Source organism: Electrophorus electricus, chromosome 14 (assembly GCF_041902795.1).
Source record: "Electrophorus electricus isolate QZ-2024a chromosome 14, ASM4190279v1, whole genome shotgun sequence".
Lineage (NCBI taxonomy): Eukaryota > Metazoa > Chordata > Actinopteri > Gymnotiformes > Gymnotidae > Electrophorus > Electrophorus electricus.
In genome coordinates this window covers 23,472,501-23,475,000 of record NC_137510.1, presented here as the reverse complement: position 1 = coordinate 23,475,000, position 2,500 = coordinate 23,472,501, and positions in this window count along the sequence as shown.

Sequence of the window (2,500 nt, the reverse complement as noted above, 5' to 3'; positions counted from 1 at the left end):
TTTGGTGTTGCCAAATAGCCACATAGTAGTCAGACAACGAAATCAAGGCTGGTCTCTAGGTGCAGAAAAGCATTGGTGAGGGTCCACGCCAGTTTGTCCCAGTTTGAAGACTTCAGGTGTGCTCTGCGGCTACGGCCCCTTAGCCTAATGCTAATGGCCGGATGCGTAATGCATCAAATGTGGTTCTGTGTACTATCAAGAGTTGGTTGCCACAAACATGAAATATAAAGATCATATGATTCTACTTTGCTAGGGTGTATTTGCTACATCATAAGTGTTATAACAGCGGCGAAGGCTGTGGCGCTTGCTGGATTTCCTGTAGAAATGCGATGTGTACTCCCGGGTGCCGCGGACAGAAAAACAGGCATTAAAATACAAACATGAAAATAAAAATACAACAGATCAGTGAACTACTTCAGGACTGCAGGAAACACTGGCAGTGGATGTGTGTGCGTGTGCGTGTGCGTGTGTGTGTGTGTGTGCGTGAGTGTGTGTGTGTGTGTGTGTGTGTGTGTGCATGTGTGGTGGTGGGGGGGGGTGAAGTAAAGGTCTACAGAATGAAGTCTGTAGCACCGACCCCTGCACATAACACATCAAAGATAGACAGAGAGAGAGAGAGGAGACCAAGTAATTAAAGAAACATCTCACAAAGACACCAGAATGCAACAGAATGTACTTTATCCTCTGTAGTGATAAGTAGCACACGCACACACACATCACACACACACTTTTACGCACTCACACAAAGACATACATAGGCACAGGCACAGATACACACACACACACACACACACAAATTAAATAAATAAGTTTTAAAAAAAGAAGACAGACCAGCAGAACAGAAGTGGAGAGGAGATTTAATTTGCGTCTGTATATGTCTCTCTCTCTCTCTTTTTTTGTTATAGCTGAACTGACCTGTTAGAGCTGAATAAATCTGATTGGCTAGTGCACCTATCTGGGGAGTTCAATGACTCTCATCTTCTTCTGAAGTGCTGCTTGCAGGGGGAAAAACGCTTTTTATTACAACCTCAAAAGACAGTATAAAAACAATATTACCAATGAAACAGGTAAATACGTAAACAAAAAGGTAGCCATCCTGATCTCTTTTCCCTGCCTTACGTTTTCATTTTCTTAGATGACTCATTTGATCATTGATCTCTTTTTTTTTGAACACCACACGCTCCTCTACAGGAAGCGCTTTAGACGAGAGAGCCTCAGCGGTTCTCAACCAACTACTTAGTCCAGAACTCACTGGAGAAGGGTCACTGACCACAGCCTGCGGTCTCAACCTGGCCCGATCTGTGTTTTCCTGCCCGTTATCCACTTAGTCAGGACCTCTAACCTCACATTTTTCCTCCCCCTCCACGTTTCTCTGTTGGATTTTACTTACCCAAAGTGGAAGGTTTTCCTGAGGCACGACGACTTTGGCACGGCCATGCGAGCGCTCGTCTCCACTGGCATATAGTTGGGCTTGAGTTTTCTCTTGTCACTGGAATTTGCTTTGGCAGTCGGCGGTCTTTTAGGCCGCAGAGCGCGTATTCATGATGGAGGGAACGTTGACATTAAACATTTACTCTGCTCTTTTAAATGGTAACACAGTCCACTGTCCCACTATTCGGACCTTTGAATGGACCAGAGATGCTCTGTTGCACCCTTTGACTCATATATTCTGTTGCTGCTTTGCTAGAACCGAGGAGCTGGCCTTACTTTGATCATGATCTTTATGCATGCAGTGATTTGAACTTCACTTTACATTACATCATATTGGTGTCCAAAGGAAAACAATGCTTTCCTGTAGTGTAGTAATATCATCCTCTTCTGGGAGTGTTTTCTGAGGATTCTGATTCGTTTAAATGGGATCGGGGCGGGGCATCTGTGACAGGCGAAGATGTGAACAGGTCAGTTAGCTGACCCGGGCATCATCACTGAACACCAATCAGTGCCCTTGCTCTGGGAGAATGGCCTGAGGGTCAGAGGACAGTGACCAGCTGCTCATTCTGCCGTCCCTGAATAACACATTTGACTCCCTGAACAATTCATTGTTCACAAAGTCCTGCCCTTAAAATGCTAATGGCCAGTGTCACCTTAGCAACCGTTGTCATCCTCCATAGCAAACGAGGGTTATTTGCGCTGCAACATCTAAGGAATTGTGTGTGGCTACATGGAAGCCAAACTGTACCCTCGCTGTTGCCAGGACATCTGACACAACATGTCCAGAGAGGAAAGAAAGGATCTTTTTGTGCCTTTTCCCAAAACCCAAAACAACACTGGAGAGGTGCCCTGGAAGGCCATATTCCCAGCAGAATGTTCCATACATTACTAAAGGCAGATAGGCCTACACTTGCTCCAGGGCAAATTCATTTAATCCAACTTAACATCATTTCTTTTAATAATTGACTCGGTTAACAGTAGCAATAGTAACTTTGTGGGTTTTGGAGTGTTTTAGTAACGTTAGACTAAAGCAAGCAGATGTTGGCAAAACTGTCTGCTGTGTTTGGCA